Source organism: Ambystoma mexicanum, chromosome 5q, assembly GCF_040938575.1.
Source record: "Ambystoma mexicanum isolate Mex_15411 chromosome 5q, UKY_AmexF1_1, whole genome shotgun sequence".
Lineage (NCBI taxonomy): Eukaryota > Metazoa > Chordata > Amphibia > Caudata > Ambystomatidae > Ambystoma > Ambystoma mexicanum.
This window is the reverse complement of record NC_090933.1, coordinates 945,837,145-945,856,093: the sequence shown is the minus strand read 5'-3', so window position 1 is coordinate 945,856,093 and position 18,949 is coordinate 945,837,145. Positions and strand designations below refer to the sequence as shown.

At 47.5% G+C, this 18,949-nt stretch overlaps 1 protein-coding gene across 1 annotated transcript in view; it reads right to left on the bottom strand.

Annotated features, from left to right (window-relative positions):
- ATP6V1C1 (ATPase H+ transporting V1 subunit C1) overlaps positions 1-18,949 on the bottom strand; it is a 1,238,716-nt gene that overhangs the window by 451,391 nt on the left and 768,376 nt on the right. The window lies entirely within an intron of this gene.

The following is an 18,949-nucleotide window of genomic DNA, read 5'->3' as shown; positions in this document are numbered from 1 at the left end:
TTGTAAAAATGTAATAGTTTAAATGTGATTTTTGTGGCTTTCAAATAGGGGTCTTGGCTGTCAATAGCATGTATGGAACACGAACGCCAGAAGAATGTGAATCATGGGGAAAGGACAGAAGATGGAATGTTAAACATTAAACAGAAATAGGCCCACAATAGTATGTACGCATGTGTAAAATCCCATCATTTTAGGCCAAACATTTCACACTGAAAATGACCAAAGATTATTAAACGTACAAAATAATGTCTCACAGATTGCAGAGTTGGACTGCAATGGTCTGCAGAAAATACGTACCCTGTTGATGTAATTGGCTAAGAGACTTCAACTGTATAAATGTACCATTTGTGGCAAAATCGGTTTTAGCCAAAGTAACTGAGGGAGGTTTTTGAACATTGTAAAACTCACATCATAAATCTGACATCCTGCCCTTGAAATCCAACCAGCTGAAAGCGAGGCGGGGACTAGCACCCCTGACCAATCCAGTGTGTTAGAGAGTTGTTTAGCTAAGCCTGCCCAGCATATACTTCTATGATGTCACTAGGCATTATAAATAAGAGTCCATCACAGGACTCTAGACACACACTCTTCCTGAAGTTCCTGCGCTGCGTTCCTGATCTCCATTTATCTTGCTGACTCCAACTATAAGGCCAAAGCATTGCTGACCCTACTCCATAGCCCACTGAAAAACCCAAGCATAGAGGATTACAACTACAGCAAGGCCATTGATCCAGAATAAACCCACTAATCTCCCATTCACAAAAAGGGGGAAGCTGTGGTATCTTTTGCATCCTGAAATCAGCCTGGCTTGCTGCCCACTCACTGCTTGCCCACTAACTGCATCCAGCAGTACCTGTGCCATCCAGTGACCCGAACTGCCCAGCTGTTCGCTATCCGGTGACCAGAATCTTTTGTGACCAGAACCTGTTGACTGTCCAAAAATCCCAAAGAAGGATACTCCCTCACCCCCTCTTGAGAGAGCAAGTCCTCTCTTTGGGGAAGACTTATTGGAGGGCCGACGGCCATTTCTAGAAGGTTTGGGTACCATGTTCTCCTGCCCCAATCCAAAGCAATAAGGATCATGGGTTTTCCGAACCTCCTCAACGTCCTGATGACATGAGGAATGAAAGGGAATGGCAGACACCAGTATAGAAGTGGAAATTCCCAGTTCACCAGGAACGTGTCCCCTAGAGCCGCTCTTAAAGGAAACTCCCTGGAGCATAACAGGTCACACTTCCTGTTGACACTAGTTGTGAACAGATACACTTGAGGGGTTCCCCAAAGGACAAAGATCTGCAGAAGGACCACCTGAGCTAACTGACTATTGAGAGATTGTGGTCTGCCTGCTCAGAGCGCCCGCCATGGTTTTCCTCTCTGGCTAGATGAACAGCCAGCAGAGAGATTCTTTATCTTAGTGCACCAAACCAGAGCTGCATTGCTTCTCTGCACAGAGGTAGTGACCCTACACCACCTCTCGTTGAGGTAGTGCATGGCCACAGTATTGTCCGTCATCATCAGGATATTGCTCCACCATACCCAGGGCATAAAGGTCATCAGCGCTAGTCTGATAGCCCTCAGCTCTAGAAGGTTGATGTGAAGTCTGGACTCCGAGGGTGACCGCTGATGGACCGGTCGTTCATGTGGGCTCCCCACCCTGCGAGGGAAGCATTGTCACAATTGTCATCTTCAGCCATGGTTGCCAAAAGGGGTCTCCTCTCATTCTCTCGGCAGGCTCACCACAGCAGATCCTGGGCGTGTTCGGGGCCCGAGTAGGTCCGTCATTTTGCCAGAGAATTGAGACCACTGGGATCTGAGAGCCCACATAAGGGATCTCATTCTGAGACTGGCTTCTGGCACCAGAAAAAAGCAGGATGCCATGAGGCCAAGAACCCTTAGGAAGTCGAAGGCTGGAAGATGTTGGGCACTCTGACATTTTTGGACCATCTGCGAGAGATGTTGAGCCACCAACTCAGGTGGTGAGGCTTTTCCAGAGGATGAATACAGGACTGCCCCCATAAACTGAAGCTTCTGTGATGGGTATCAAGTGGGACTTCTTAAAGTTCAGGGAGAAACCCAGTTCGTGGAGGAAGTGGCAAGTGCAGCTGAGGTGACAGCCTGTTCAAGAGAACAAGCCCTGATCAACTAGTCATCTATGTAGGGGTAGATGTGAATCCCCACCTCCCACTTACACTTGCTGCTACCACCGCCATTAAACTTTCTGAAGACCCTCAGAGTAGAGGTCAGCCTGAATGGCAGAACCCAAAACTGATCATGAGAACCGCCAACTGCGAAGCTCAGGTACTTTGGGTTTTTGATTAATGGGCAGATGAAAGTAAGCATACTGAAGGTCCAATGACACCAACCAATCCTGGAGTCAAAAATCTAAAGAATCTGTGAAAGAGTTATCTTAAACTTGTCCTTCCTGAGGAACTTGTTCCAGTGTCTCAAGTCCAAGATGGGTTGTACTCCTCTGTCCTTCTTGGGGATTAGAAAATAGGAATTGTACCAATCTTGATCCATCTCTGCTGCAGGTACTACTCTATCGCACTTTTCTCCAACGGGGTAAAAATCTCCTGTAAGAGGAATAGATACGGATTCGATACAAAATTGCCTCTCGGGGGGACAATCTGGGGGCCTTGTCACAAATGGGAGGCAGTAGTCGTGGGCCACTGTCTGCAGTGCCCTAGCATCTGAGGTTTTGCCCTGCCAAAATCTCCAGATGTAAAGACAGCCTGCCTCCCACCACAGTCTTGTGGGCAAAGGATTCAGAGTGGTTTTGAAGGTGCTAATGTAACTGAAGGCAAAGCAGCAGACGCTGAGGGGGAAGCTTTACCTCCTTGGCCTCTGGAACCCCAGGGAGCTCTCCTGTGGCGCCTCTGCAAATATTGGTTCCTTCCCCTTGTGATGGATGAGTAAAAAAGGAAAGGGCTGACCTCTACACCCATGAGAGGACCCTTGGTTTTGATTTGGACGACGAATTTCCGCTCCTAGCGATTTCGCTGCAGCTTTAGAAACTTGTAGCATTTCTGAACTTTCATCAGCTTTTGATCCAAAGAGCTGACAGCCATCAAAAGGCATGTCCCTCAAGCAAGTCTGAACGTCAGGTGCAAAACCAGACTTTGCAAGCCATGCAAATCTTCTGGCTGAAGTGCTGGCTGCCATTGCTCTGCTGACTGAATCTGCTGAGTCTAAACCAGATTGTAATGACCGGCACATGGCAACCTTGCCATCTTGCACCAGATTCAAAAAGCTTCCTCCCTCCTCACCCTCCAGGATGTCTCCCACTGCTAAAGCGATTAAAGCGATAACGTCCCACAATGTGTGGGTATACTTGGCTAAGGAAGAAGCTTCGTTTATCGATTTGAGTTCAATACTACCTGCACTGAAAACACTTTTTCCCCCCAAGGTATCAATGCCCTTGTTATTCCCATCTGGTGGGACAGAAGGATAGGCTGTATTCTTTGAGGACTAAGTTGCTGCCTGCAACACCAGATTTTCTGGTGTAGGGTGCCTGGTAAAGATTTGTGGATCAAAAGAGGCAGCTCTATATTTCTTAGTGAAATTCTTATTTGCTGCAGGTGTTGAGTCTGGTATAAGCCAGTTCTCTAATGCTCTTGTCCTCAACCATATGAAATGGCAATACAGGCTCTCTTGGGGGTCCACTGTCAAGGATGTCAGTGTGGTCATCCTTTTCAATTATAGCTATTGGTTTTCCACAACCTAGCTACTCAATGACTTTACTCATCACTGCCCAGTAACAAGGGTCAGTTTTAGGTGAAATGTCTACGCCATTTGCCTCCTTTAAAGTCTCAACCAGATTCTTAATTCTAGATTCTTCACAAACGAGTTCTTCAGGTACATTAGGTGTACTGTATTGATAGCCAAAAGGCGCATCTCCATCCTCCTCCTCTTCAAAAATGAATCCCATGATCCTGAAGAAATCATATTTGGGTATAGGCTTAAAAGACTTTGAAGCCTCAACCATAGGTTTTCAAATCTTCGAAAAGGTGCCGAAGTCAATAACGGTGTCGATGGTCTCACAGACTTTGATGGATGCTTCAGCTGGTGCTTCGAGGGCCCAGGTACAAGTACCTTATCAGTAGACGAAGAGGAAGATTTTCGACTTCTGCCTGTGTTTCGAAGAGGACTCCTTCAACACAAGTCGAGGAGACTTACCTCCTGGGCTCAATGTTGCCCGAGACGGGGACTCAACAGGCGTCCTGCCGGTCTTGTCAGACGCAGTGGACTTAGATGTTTTCTTTGGGTCTTTCAGAGAGCACTCTGAGCCGCTTTATTGAAAGACCTCCAGCATTGTCACACAAAATCTTTCCCAGTCAGCGGTTGAAGTCGACTTACTCAGGAAAGTGACTGTTCAGTCAGGAGAGGATGATGAAGACGACGGCAATCTACTGGCGTTGCTTCTTTGATTTTTTTTTATGGGAGGAGGATGACGAGTGTCGAGACCTAGACCTAGAGCACTTTTGATGTTTTGAACACTTTTCCTCTCGCGGAAACCTCTGTAGAATCATCCAAATGACCTCCTTTTTGAGGGGGTAACAGAAGGGGATTTTGAAGGGGGCCTACCTGCTACGAGTTTTCTCTTCCTCTCTCAATGCCTTCACCGTCATTAACTGACATGAACCGTAGTCCACCCCCAAACACCACACACATTCGATGCATGTCTTATGGAAATGTTCGCTCCACATCCAGAGCACCGCTTGAATCCAATCTTTGGTGTCAACATCATTCGACTTCAATTGAAGGAACGCAGTTAGAATTTGTGGAGGCGAACAACCGTACAAAGCTTTCTAGCATGGGGAAAACGTAACTGAGGCAACGGTCACTTGGTGTGCTACTTATACCAGCGTCAACGTCAAAGTCGATGACCATGACACAATGCTGCATGGAGCCCGATACTACAAACACATTTTCTGAAGCAGGCTGCAAACATACTTGAGTATCAAAGATGAAGAATACGAGGGAGGACAAAATCCATTTGAAATAGCCACGCTGCGTTTGACAAGAAGCGGTCTTCCACACAGGGTCCTCGCTCTTCAACCGTCGCTCGCTCAGGATTGCACCTGGAGCATGGAACAAGTTACCTACTTCACACAGTGGTACAGCTGGCAGATGCTCTAAAGGCCTCTACCTTAGGAAGCAGGCTGACACATTCTTCATGGGAGAGTGTTGTTGGGCTCAGTGGCACCACAAGCTCAGTCTCATACATTGCCCCAGGTATTATAGTCATCAAGATCAGGGAGTCGCAGATCTGACATGATAATTAAAAAAAAAGGAATAATCTGATAAGAGATAACCAGAGGTAACCTAGCTGACAGCATTGCAGAGGAAGAGCAGTTGCAAGGCCCAATGACCAAGAAACACAATTGCAGGATGACAGGCAGTTTTAGGCATGTACTGGGCTCCTCCGAGTACCAAACAGTATGGAAAGCGGTTTGAGAGCCTTGCTCTTTTCCAGTAGTAGAAGCGCACCGAAAGAGGGTGTGGGGGGGCAGTGTGGCCAAGGAGCCAAGTGAGCGGGCAGACTTCCAGTAGGCTCCTGTGGATCCTTTCATTATCCGGCGGAATACTGCGCAAAAAACTGAAGCAAAGGACAACAAAACATATCAGCGGGCATGGGAAGCCTCCAGGAACATGGAGAAGAAAGGCGAACTTGGCCCATGAAATGAGGGACTGGCAGTGCCCAAGAGACGCTGCGGAGAAGCCTGCGACCAAACAAAGGAAGATGGCCGCCGACCAGTGATCAAAGCAGCAGCCGCGGACACCGAAGAATTGGAGGCAACCCTGCATGTCTACCCACGACTGGAGAGACACCGGACCCCTGACCACGGAGTACCTTGGTACGCGAATGCAGTGGGGCACAATATATTGAGTGGGGACCGGAGTGTAACTCTGATGAGGCTGGGAGATCAGAGCGGCCTCGCGTAATACGAGGGATGCAGAGCTGGTGCCAGCGGATGCAAGTAACTGCAAGCGGCTGGATACATTGTAGCCCATACTCCGTAGCAGGAAGGAACGGAATGACTGCAACACGCTCCAACGTAGCTGGAAAGGAGTGCAGACAGTGCTGGACATAAAATATCCTCTGTGGCTGCAGGAGGCGAGGCGGCTGTGAGGAGGGGGCCCAGGCGTGCAGGGTGGCACACATTGACACTGTCAGGCTTCAAGGAGAGCTGGAGACAGAAGCGTGGACTGGCCTCGTACACACAAAGCATCCCCATTAGCACATACATAGCCAAACACTCAGCCAGGCACTGGTCCCGAGGCCAGTGGTGCCCTTGATTTGGAAAGGGGAACCAAGAGGGAAACAAGACTGCTGGGGAGCGACACACAAAGGACATGGGGAGGCAACTGTGAAGTCCCCTGGAGGAGGAATGAGACTGCTATACCCGCGGGAAGACACAGTGAGGGCCCACCTGGCAGGGTCCAGCATCAAGGAGCTGCGCACAAGGAGGAAAACACCAGAAATAGGCAGACAAGACACAATCAATAGGACCCTGATGAACTACCGGGAGTCAATCACAGAAGTACCGCAACTCGGACACGCACGTAGCATCTGGCTGACCCTGGGCCAGAGGTACAGCCAAGAGATATGCTGTGAAATCGGTAGCTTTGCCAAGAGAGAGTAACCCTGAGAAATAGCAGGGTCACTGCATGTTATACCTGCGCTCTAAATACATTCCGTTCGCCCTAGCTCGCATCCGCTTTGCCTTCTGAAGAATCGGGTGACTTCCTTGTCTTCCCCATTCTGGCAGCGTTGGCGGTTGCTGGGGAAACCACGCTGCAGGGCCGTTCAGCATTTCCCTAATCAGCTGACCCAGTCACGCTGCGGCAAGCCGACACACGTATGTGGGCCACGTATTGATTCCCATAAAATGTCACGTGATCCAGGGCTCGGTGCTTTTAATTAGCGTTTCACATTCCCTTGCGATCCTTGTATTTTGAAATCTCTCCCGCTTGACTCCGGCTTTTCTAATTGACAAGTCTTTTGCACGCCCCTTGACTGCCTTGTTGGAATCTAATTGCTCAATCTGGAGCTTGAAGTGAATTATTCGATTTCCCTGCTGCCGATTCTGGGCACTTGCAGCGGAAGTCTGCCTGAATTCTACCCAGGGCATCCGCTGAAACCCATCGTGCAGCAGTGCTTCCTCTGAACCCTATCGTGCAGCTGCGCTTTTCTTTGCACGTTCATCCGGCAAGAATATCTCCCGCAACACAGAGGAATTCATCAGCGGTCAGCAACACCAATGATCTGCCTTGTGCCTGCCCAGAGACACGGACGTCAGCACTCCTTCTGGTAAGAAGCTAATCAGCATAAACCTTACGTTGTCCTACTCCTGCTATCTCCCATGGAAACCACAGAAGCTTAAGGAATATCAATCAGACTCTCTTTATCCAGTACGTTTGTTCCTTTGGTTGCCATTTCACTTGAGACCTTCATTTACTTGCGGAACTGTTTGCTTTGTTTACCTGTGCAAGCTGAACGCTCTGCTGATTCCTTCCTTGCACCATCCCGGACCTAGTCGCGACCCTCGTGCCGCCCGGGGACTTTCCCTGTACTAATTACACTGTTATTTTATCCCGTCGTTTATTTCTCCTGTCTACCCTTTAACAAACAGAGGGGTAAGACTTCTCCTATCCTCTATTTTCCTTTCCTCCTCCGAGTATTCCTCATAGCTAAAGTATTTCTATTTCTTTCTCTGTAAACCTTCATCTTAAGACCTAGATGCTAACACCTTTCAGGTATACCCCTCTCCTCTAGAGATCTAATAGTGAATCCATTCGGATATAACAGTGTTGTCTTTTTTCTTTGCAGCTTGGTGTGGCGGTGTGGCTTTCCGGCTCTATGGGGTAATCCATTAACCTGTCTGTTTATCCAGGACAGCAGGTTGGTTTGTCATCAGAAAGAGCTGCATCAAGTGAGGTAGTCCGGTCTAAGCTGCCTTTTTAAGGCAAATTCTCAGCAGTTTCCATTCCTGAACGGCTAATTCTACTCAACGCCCCGGCCAGTCCGCAAGGGGGTGAGATACACCGCAGGATAAAACAGCGGAACCAACACTGTATCAAAGCTAATAACTGAGGAGTGACCCTAGGGCGTGATGAGCAGGCCATGCCTACAACGGAGGACGAGAGACTAAAACAGTGTGCACGACCAAGTGCCACATAACTGGAAGAAAGTGAGAAGACGCCGAGAAGGGAACATAGAAGCCATAGCCAACGGATCTTAAAAGGAGTACCCCGGCTCAGGGTGGGGTCGCCAAGGAACAAAGTCATTTGTGTACTCAGCCCGTAACCGGCAGATCATGGGAACTGTCTTCAACAAAACTTGAATACTGAAAAGGTTGAGATAGGGAGAGAGGCCATGGAGCTAAGGTCTTAGCGGAAGCCACCAAACAACTCGAACACCAGCCCCAGCAACGGGGAACAAACACAGGGAGGTAATAGGATGGCGTCCAAGGTAACCAAAACAAAAGGAAAAAAAACGACCATGGATGAATTCGCCAAAACACCCCAATCATCCGATGGAGCCAGGAGCAAAGAAAGGATCCTACAAACAGACGCTGTACCAGGGCGAAATGATCAACAAATCCTCACGGCAATTGCAGACCTGAAAATAGCATGGGAAACCAAACTGGAGGCAGCTATGGGCGAAAAAAGAACAGCATTGGACCTTAAGATAGGGGCAGTACAAGAGGATGTCAACCTATTAAGATAAGATGTAAAGAAAATTGGGGAATGCACAGGCGATCTCGAAAAGGGAGCAAACGCAAACACAGTTACCTGCACAACAAACACCTCGGAGATCCACATACTGCAGCAACAAGTGTATAACTTGGAAAACAGAGCGGAGGAGGGAGAAGGGTGAGCCCGAAGAAATATCATATGTATTGTAGGGCTCCCTGAAGGAGAAGGATCTAACCCCATGTTACGGCAAGAAATTGAGGGTGGGGCACTAACCCAGGGATTTGCGGTGGAGAGAGAACACAGGGCTCTGATGAGGAAACCACCAGCTGGAGCACCTCAGAGTCCGATAATAGCCAAAATCCTGAACTACCGTGACAGGGAGAAGATTCTGGAGTTCTTCCGAAAAGGAGGTACCATACACAGAGTGTCTGCTCCTATCACAGCATACCCAGACTATACGTTATTGGTGCAGAGGAACAGTGAAGAAGAGGTTGTGTGAGGCGGGCTTCAAGTACATGCTGATGTACCCGGAGAAGCTAAAAGTTTTCCACAGGAATAGGGCTTTGTTTTTGGACACCCCGGAGGATGCCACGGAGTGGCTGGACGCACAGAACTGCCCCACCGGGACAGACACATGGAAGTAGGACGGCACAGAGAAGTGATACGAAAGCCCCAGCGCCTGAGGTGCTTTATGATGAAGACTACAATATAGTATATTGAAAACAGACTGGAAACAACCAGGCTCCAGATAGAGGAGTTAGAGCGCATGTAGAATGCTGAAATTAATATGCAGGAGCCACAGGGGTCCCACCTTCACACCCCAAAAGCTAGTTTAGACAGGTTACCGATAGCACGGTGACCTCCTGCTGAGTTCCTAAGGTCGGTAACACGGGCTAGGACTAAATGCGGGATCGCCTGAGATCCAGGGATGGAGCTGGGCAAAAGTTGGGGACGGGTAGGGCGGGGGCGGGAGGGAAGTAAAGGGAGTTGCAGTGTTGTTGGTTAAGGGTAGTATAGTTGGGGAGACCAGGGGGTGGGGGGCCAGTTGGGGGGTGTATGTTGAAATTGGACAGGGAACGAGCTCACATCCACGTCAAACAAACTTGGAGGGAAGGATAGGGAGGGAGAGGGGAAGGATAAGGTATGGATTATCATGGGAGACCTTAGATTAATAACCTGGAATGTCAGAGGCCTCAACAGCTACCTGAAGAGGAATAAGGTAATGATGTACCTAAGAAGGCAAAAAGTGGATTATAGCCTTATTGCAAGAAACCCACCTGACCAAAGAGAAACAAGAGATGGTAAAGAAAAAGTGGAGAGGGACCACCATAGGAGCAACATACTCGGCGTATGCCAGAGGGGTAATCATTTCGGTGGCGCCACATGTGCCCTGCCAGATGCTACAGGCCACGGTGAAGCCAGACAGGAGGATGGTAGTGATTCGGGGGCTGCTAGAGAACAGAGAACTGTGCATCAAAAACCCATACGCCCCTAACCAAGATACAGTGGCCTATTTTAAGACACTATATAGTAAAGTTAGTCCCCACATAGGAGGCGCGGTTATATGGGGTGGGACCTTCAACTGCACACTGAACCCCAAAATGGACAAGTCAGATACAAAATTAGATAAGCCCACCCCTGCAGCGAAAATGCTACAAGCCCAGCTGAGAGACTTCAGGCTGGAGGACATATGGAGGCAGCAACACCCGAACGATAGACCCTACTCACAATATGCTGCTCAACACAACCTGTACACGAGACTGGATTTCATGTTCGCCACCCGGAACTTGTTGGGGAATTGACGGGCTCAGAATACAAGGCGAAAATACTATCGGACCATTCCCCTCTGGTTCTGACGTGGCGACATCAGCCCCCTAGAGCCAGGATCCCAACATGGAGGCTTAGAGCTGAGGCATTGAACGATACAGCATTCCGGGAGGACCTAAGGGAGGAGATAATTGGGTATTTTGAAAACACGGGAAGCGTGGAATCAGGGGGGACCCTATGGGAGGCCTTTAAGGTGGTGGTAAGGGGGGCAGCCATATCCGAATCTAGAGGGCTCCAAGGGGGTATAGAGCAAGAGCTACAGTAGACAGAAAAGAAACTAGAAATAATCATGAAGAGAGGGGGCACCTCACAGGAAAACGATGAACAGGTGAACCAATTACAACAGGCGTAAGGTGGGCTCTGGTAGAGGCTATGCAATCTGAATTACAAAAAATACAACGAAAGGCAACATGCAGGGGGAGACAAACCGTGGAGGCTGCTTGCATGGCTATACAAGAACGAGACACCAATATCAGCAATTAGGGAGATAACGGGAGAAGCGGGCCAAGTCTGGGAGAAGCGGGCCAAGTCTGGAACACCCAGGAGTGTGTGAAGGAGGGATTCCTTAGATTCTACAAACGCCGCTATGAAGATGCAGAGGAGACAGCAGAGCAGGAGATTTAGGAGACGCTAGAAGACATAGGATTACCTAAACTGAATGAGGAAGACAGGGAGAACCTGGATGCCCCACTCACAACAGGAATTAGAGGCAGTGTTACTACAACTGCCCACGAGCAAAGCCCCAGGGACAGACGGGCTCCCTAACAAATTCTATAAAACGTATAGACAAGAAGTGCTCCCCCTGCTACTGGCTATGCTAAACGAGGCCTTTGAGAAGGGGAGACTGCCGGAATCTCTGAGGGAAGCGGTAATTATTCCGCTTCTCAAACCCGACAAGCCAAGCACTGAATGTGGGTCGTACAGACCCTTATCCATGCTAAACCAGGACAGTAAAATTCTCATGGCTGTACTGGCGAACAGACTAAAGAGGGTAATAAACAAATTCATACACCCCCAACAAACCGGCTATGTCTCAGGTAGAAGCATATCCGAGAACCACAGGAGGCTCCACCATGTTATAGAACAGGCAGAGGGCGACCCAAGTGAAATAGCAATAGTCTCGTTAGATGCAGTGAAAGCCTTCGACTCCGTAAGGTGGCCTTGGATGATGACGGCCTTGAAAGAATACGGGCTGGGACCAGGGTACCTGCGATGGGTGAAAACGATGTATAACTCCCCAACAGCCAGGGTTAAAACGGGAGCGATCATTTCAGATAAATGGCAATTTAGCATAGGCACGAGACAGGGCTGTCCATGGTCCCCAATGTTATACATCCTTGCACAAGAACCATTAGCGATCTGTTTGAGACAGCAGTACAAAGAAATAGGGGTCCACTCTAAGGGGGGGACCACACCTGATATCACTGTATGCGGATGATATGCTGCTATACCTGCGGTACCCGAAGGAAAACTTGCAATACATCTTGGAGGTGATAGAGCGCTGCACAATTCTCTCGGGCATAGCAGTGAACCCCAAAAAATCGTGTATGTTCCCCTTGGGGAGGTACAGAGGAGTACCACAGTAGAACCTACCTGTTTTGCAGATAGCCTGGCAGACCAGAACATTCAGATACCTGGGGATTAACATTTATCATACGATTGTAGACAAGCACAAATATAACAGAGAGGGCAGTAGAAGGTATCGAGAACAGCATGGGGTTCTGGGCAAAGCACCCCCTAGCTATGGTGGGGAGGGCGGCCTTGCTCAAGATGGTGGTTCTGCTCAGGCTATTACATTTCTTCACAAATATCCCATACATGTTGCCCAAATGCTTTTTTTTAAATTAAACTCCAGAGTTTATGCAGAGGTTTCCTATGGCATAATTCCACAGAGTAGCCCTATGGAAATTACAACATATGTATGATAGAGGGGATATAAACCTGCCAAACTTCGAGATATACCACAAGGCAGGGCAGTTACAATATGTTGCTAGGTGGCTGTCGGAAGACGAGACAGCAGAATCTAGACTGATGAGGGGTGAATGCGACCCTTCCTAAAAGAATTGATATGGCTACCCAAACCAGAGCTGCATGGGCGATCAAGACTGCTAGAACTGGTCTGGAATACATGGCGCAAAGTGTGCCGAGCGGTGGGAAACCCGACCCCATGCGCCCCTCAGGCGCCACTCGTGGCGCTATGCGTGGTGGATGAGCAACTGAGGAAAGGGATTCCCAAACACTGGGAACCGTAGGCCTAGCGACTGTGGGAGACAAATGGCAAGAGGGGAAAGCACTGGACTTCCAAACGATAGTGGAGGAAACTGAGGTACATACGGGGCAATATATCACATATACTAGAATAATTAAACGGGTGAAGGAAACGTGGTCCGAAATAGCACTAGCAGAACAACCTGACACTGCCATAGAAACGATGTACGATATCTCGGAGGGAGGGCACGAAATATCCCAGATTTCCTTACTGGCGATTACTAGAGTGGGCAAGGAGCTGCGGGACTGGGAGGAGGAGGAAGCGGGAGAACAGATGCAAGACGGGCAAGAGCCCAGAGATATCAAAAAGTGTCTAGGAATGCGAGACTGCAGCAGATTCAGTTATATGTCACCCATAAGGCATACATGACCCCCCAAAAGATCGCCAGATTTGTGAGCACAGAAGTACAAAAATGCCCCAAGTGCGGGGAGGTGGATGCTGGGATGATCCACATGTCCTGGGCATGCCCGGAGGTGGGAAAATTCTGGGAGGAAGTTAAATTACGACTCACTATCAGAAAAGGGAATTAAGTTAGATGTGGAATCTGTATGGGCATGCATGATGGGGGGCATTCACCAGACCACGCAACCTGAAACATGTTTGTAAAATCAAGGACTTGGCCTACATTCTGGCCAAAAGGAGAATAGCCATGGGCTAGAAAGCAGTTTACAGACCCAGATAAGAGGTATGGTGGAACGATCTCCTGAAATGGGCAGATGCCGAGACAGCAGTATGGTACGAGGCAGCCAGCAGAGGGGAGGATGATGAAGTGGGACCTCTGATAGCATGGAGACAAATGGTAGCCACACTGTCGGGATCCTCCCATGCCAATTCCAGTGAATATGACATGTCTGAGAACGGCGAAGGAGATTAACCCCAAGATAAGGGAAAACCGAGGAACTGAGGTGGAAGCTCGAATTAAAGGAGGGGAGGTGGGAAGACAGTAATAAATAATATGTAAATGTATGCTACGAAGCTGGTAACCGGAAATGTCAGTGTGATGGTTATGTTTTGTTTGTTGAAAAACTTTTATTAATAAAAAAGTAAAAGCCCACCTAAAGGCAAAATATCTGAGATCCACCAACTCTGAAGATCAGCGAGGGGCAAATGAAAGGGATGCAACTGAGCAAACAAACGCTCTAGAACAGCACAGACTATGTCTCCCCCTCCCCTCCCAGGCACAAGAAAGGAAATAGCTTGATGGAGCTCTTAGGCTACTGACATCTTCTCCGGTCGCAGGAAGAGCAGCAGGCTTCACCAGGCTTGGGTCTTCTGTTCAGGCTCCTACTTCAGACTGTTGGTTCCAGTAGGTGGCATCCAGAATGGCGGCCAAGCTCCTCTTATCCAAAATCTCAACCCATCAATGGCAGGGATCTGCACCATTCAAACGGGTAAGTGCTGTCCAATCATTGAACACCACTGATCTCACATTTGCTCAGCAACAGCACTTCTTTGTAGGAGTGTGTATTGGAGCCGCACAGTTCCCAAACTCAGTCCCTTGGCCAGTACAGCTGCACAAAAAGCACAAAAAGGCACTAACCCAGGAATCCATGTTGGATACCAGAGAAATCATACTCTTACAGAACGTGCCCTGGCCTGCGAGACAAGGAAAACTGTCTAAAAACAAGATGCTAAAGGGCAGGTCTTAAACCACATGCACAAAGATTTTTATATGGTACTCGAAATGGCATTATACAGGTAAAACGAGTGAATACATGGAAGTGCACTGAAAGAAGATGGAAAACATAGTTCACAGCCCCCAGCCTGACCCTAGGCACATCAAAAAGGCGCTCAGTATGTTTAAAACAAAAGTGACAAAAGGGAGACAAAGCACCCCTGCAGCAGTCCTCTGTAAGGCAGTGTGTGCTATATTAAAGCAAAACAAAACACTATGGGGAACAGTCCCCTTAACTGGTAGCCCTAGGGGTTCACCAGTGCCCGTCAAAATAAATGACCTGACGAGGTAAGTAAAGTGGAAAAGGCTGGGAGCAGGGCATTCCTGTGAAACCCAAGGTGGGAAAACACAAAAAGAAAACACTTCTCACAATCCCCTTGTGTGAGAGTCTGCTTTTAAATCACTTTGTTCCCCCTATGCTCGTGGGATGGGGCACCCCACTGGGTTTCAGATGAGTTAAAATGTGATCTCCTGATGTGCCTATGATTGTGGAGTCCTTCACAATCTAGAAGCCTAATTGATGGAGTAAGCAAGCCTGAAATGCTTGGGCGTCTCAAACCACAGAAGATGAGTTTAGCTGTGAAAGGGTTTGGCAGAGGAAGCCTATCTTTTGGTAGGCATAAAACCGGTTTGGGAAGGACTTTAGTGTTTGGTATTTCCTGCACCTGTGTCATATTATGTAGAGAGGCAGTAGCCTCAATGTTTGTCTATGGGTGAGATATGTATGGAAATTGACCGAGGAAAAGGGGACTTCAGGCTTAGGGCATCAATGCCACATTCATAGAACGCTAAATAATTCTTAAGAAGATTTTAAGCCTGCATCTGGAATGGTGAATCCATTATGGGGGGTCTGATACAATGCTTAAAAGTAGAACAACGCAAAGTGGGCTTCAGAATATTTGCGGAAGGTAAAATAAAGGAGCCAAAGGACAGTTTATTAATCATTGCACTCTGGGGGAGAAAGCAGGGGGTGAGAAAAACTAAAACAAAGTAGGTTACTAAAAGGCATTGAAATGCAGGAAATTAAACACTAATCTCTTTCAAACTCTTACACATAAAAGACGGATACACTTCAAGATGGAACACACACTAAGCTTCGCAAATTAGTGACATTATATAGGGCCCCACCCTCTTTAACATGCAAGGGGCAAACCAACAGATTGCCTCTACCACATCAGGGGATGAATTGCTTAAACTCAAGAAAAAACTTTTTCGGACAGAGATCCATGGCCATTTTGTACGTGAATACTTGAGGGTAAATTTAGTACCCATGGGCCTTCTAGTCAGAAAAGAACCTGCTCTCTTCCTCGAAGACCAAGAATATATGCTAGGGTTTAGTAAAATTTCCACCAAATGTAGTAGGGACTTGATGGCCCTCACCATAACAATGGCACAAAAAATACACACTAAAATCCAAGAAGAACTTAAGAGAGGAACAGAAGTTCTTGACAAACACGAGTCTAGACAATGCGCGAGAAAAACTGAAAGAAATCAACGCCGTTATGCATCAGTTTACATCTGATACCTAGGAAAAGAAACACAAAAAGTTGGCAAAAGACATTAAGAACTTTAAACTGGAGAATGTTTACCGATATCAGTGCTGAATATAAAGAAAATGAAGAAAAAGAGGATGCAGAATTCAGCAGCAACATCTAGACAGAGAATTATATGGGCGGCGTTCTCAAACACGTGAAGCTCTGGCTCGGGATCTGGCCCTGATGATCTTAACATCTATGGGCCAAATCTATGGAAAGTTACAACAGAAACTTTGCCTATCCTCCACGGGCACCTCATCTGTCTTTTTTAGGAAGAGGGGGGCCCAGGGGTCCATCTTGGCCCCCCGCCGATTCCTATGTTCCAATACCCCACGTGGAGACCACTGAGAGGGAGGAGACGCAAACGTTGGTAACAAAAAAAAATCAACAAGAACTTCTGATCTTTAACCTTTCTGAAATGAGTCTCTCAGAAGCCGAACGCTGTCTTATCCAAAGGACTCTCGTGTGTACCCACAAACCCAACGGATTGGTTTAACCTCGACAAAGAACTGCACAGTGTTTTTAGATTGTTACGTCTTAAAACACACTTCAAAGACTCAGAATACGACCTTCAATTGGAAGACACAGGCCTACGCATCAAGACGATTTACAGCCCCAATGACAGCGAAATACCAACTTCTGTTATCACATTTCAAAGATGCATAAGACATGAAATTAGCAAAATACAAAATGGCCCCAACACACTTCGCCACAACCTGTCTAACGCAGCACGCCAAGCCCTAAAACATCTGGAAAATAACAACAACATGGTCATCAAAAGTGCAGACAAAGGAGGAGGGATCGTCATTCAAAACACAAACCAATACAAGAAGATGTTAGCAGTACTCCTGAACGATGCCACAAACTACAGAAAACTGAAAAAAGATCCCACCAATGACATCAAAAACAGCATCCAATAAACAACTAGATATTTATTTTTGTGTTTGTTTATTTATATTGCGCAGCTTGCCCTGGGGCAGCTGGGCGCATATGTTTCAGGCAAATGGATGCAGGTTACAGATTAGGATAGAAACACGAGGTTACAACAGTTAAACAATTCACATAGAATTGCTTTCCACAGGAAAGGGTACATAGTAGGCAAACTACCTGCATAAGAAGAGAAGGATATGCAAGAAGAGAGAGCACACAGACTACTTCCTGAGGGTGGTCCCCCTTACACTAGGCTGATGCAACATCAAGTTCATGGAGCCATAGTTTGATTTTGTTTTTGAAGGTATGGTCAGACGGTTGTGTTCTAAGGGAGTTGGGAAGTGTGTTCCATAGATTGGCTGCAAGGACTGGGAAACTCGAACCCCCCGCTGTCTGTAGCTTAAAGCGAGGGATGCTAACTGAGTACTTGGGCAGATCTCAAGGGTCTGGATGCGGTGTGGACCATGAAGCGGTTAGAAAGGTAGTCAGGAGCCAGGTTATTTAGGGCCTTGTGTGTAGGGGATAGGGTTTTCAGAGATATTCGCTGTGAGACTGGGAGCCAGTGTAGATTATGTCTCATGTCCGAAATGTGTGATCTCCTAGGGACAGTAAGGGCGGCCCTGATGGCATTATTCTGGGAGACCTGAAGCGTGTCAAAATTTCTTTTGCTTGTTCCTAAGTAAAGGGCATTGCAGTAGTCGATTTTCGACATGACGAGAGTTCTTGAGAGAATGATACAGTTGTCTGTTGTAAGGAATGGTCTGCAGGCTGTGATAAGTTTGCAGGTGTAAGCCGATGCCGATACAACTGCATTGGTTTGTCTGTTAAGGGACAGTGTAGAGTCTAGGTAGATGCCAAGTGCTTTTGTGACTTTGGATACATTAATATTGTTGCCATCAAAGGATTTGTAATCCTGGTCAAGTTTGGTAAGTTTGGATGGGGAGCCTAAGATGAATAACTGTTTTCTCATCACTGAGACAAAGTCCATGATGAGCCATCCATGCCTGGATGATTGAGTAGACTGTGTTGAGTGCTTTGGCATCAGTGCCGTAGTCACCTGTGATAGGGATGAGTATCCGGGTGTCGTCAGCATAGTTAGTGTAGGAGACACCCAGATAGTCAAGTATATCGAAGAGAGGTTTGGTAAACACATTGTACAGCATGGGAGAGGCACAAGAGCCTTGTGGGACTCCACACGGTACATGTGCAGGTTCAGCTGATGCAATGGGGGAGCAGACCCTCACAGTTCTGTTGGCGAGAAAGGATCTGATCCAGGAAGTGGCTGAGTCAGAAAAGTGGGCCGCAAATTTGGGATGGTGACAGAGGATATGGTGGTCAACCAAGTCAAATGCAGCACAAAGATCAAGGAGGAGCAGGAGCGCTTGCTTACCCTTCTCTTTCAAATCCTCGATTTGTGTTTTCAGGTCAATCAGTGCTGTCTCTGTCCTGTGTCTTGGGCAGAAACCTGATTGTCTGAGGCCTAATAGATTGTTAGTTTCAAGGTAGTCCTGGATTTGTAGGTAGGCTGCCTTGTCCAGAATTTTAAGTAAATAAGGTACTGTGGTAATGGGCGTGTAGTTTGCTAGGTTGTGGGTTTTTTAATTAAGGGTATGACCCAAGTGTCCTTAAGGTTGTCTGGGACCATACCTGATTCAAACGAGGCATTTATGAACGTAGTAATAAAAAGTTGCTAGGTCAGAAGCAGCTTCTTTGATAATAGTGGCAGGGCATGTGTCCCCTTGGCAGTTAGATGGTTTAAGTCTCTTGATGATCTTTTCAACCTCCTCAGTGGAAAGAGGTGTGAAGCTGAAAGGTTTGTAGGAGAATTTGGGTGTGGGGGTGCTGTGAGAGGAGATGTTACCTGCTGACTCTGAGAGGAGGTTTCTTTTAGCATTAATTTCAGCTTGGAGCTTAGCAATTTTGTCTAGGAGTGCCTTTTGGATATTGGCACACCAGACAGTGTCATGCATGCAAGTGTCTAATGGTGCTATGGGAGTCTCTAGTTCCTTC